This window comes from Schistocerca piceifrons, chromosome 3, assembly GCF_021461385.2.
Source record: "Schistocerca piceifrons isolate TAMUIC-IGC-003096 chromosome 3, iqSchPice1.1, whole genome shotgun sequence".
Lineage (NCBI taxonomy): Eukaryota > Metazoa > Arthropoda > Insecta > Orthoptera > Acrididae > Schistocerca > Schistocerca piceifrons.
The window spans coordinates 149,467,980-149,468,643 of NC_060140.1; positions in this window are offsets into that span (position 1 = coordinate 149,467,980).

Here is a 664-nt window from a genome sequence, read left to right on the forward strand (position 1 = left end):
CTGATCTCACTGTCTGATGGTTCAATCCTTACACGACAAATTGGATGTTTCGAAATTTCGCGCATAAACGATTTTCGTGTAGCGATTTGCATATTAATTCCATCTACTTGCCTACTACATGTACACACGTGATGCGGTAATTCGATTTGAAATTCCATCAGCTGTCAGTATTTGTGAACTGGATTTGTCTGAGTTTATAATATCATCTTTCTTTGTATGGGCTGAGTGCAAAGTGTTGTGACAAATCAAACCTGAGCTAGTCTCACGACTTAACCGTGACATCTTGCCTCCACCTAGAGTGTCACTGATGTTTCTTCGTATTACTCGTAACTACACTCATGGTCATAAATTAAGGACAATGCTGATACATGGTGAAACAACGCTCTGGAGGGCGGTTTGCGGGCTTAAATCACCTCGGGGTATGACCATGCGGTGCATCTGACCTGCGGTCGTCGCACGGTGGCGCTGGCAGCAGTCCACACACACAGAGGTGGTGTTGGTGCATGCCAGAGCACGGTGCAGCGAAAAAGTGTGCACACGTGCTAATGGTGACTGTGTGTTAAAAATGGCGCAAAGAACACGTATTGATGACGTTATGAGAGGTAGAATACTAGGGCGACTGGAGGCTGGTCAAACACAGAAGGTCGTAGAACGGGCCCTCCGT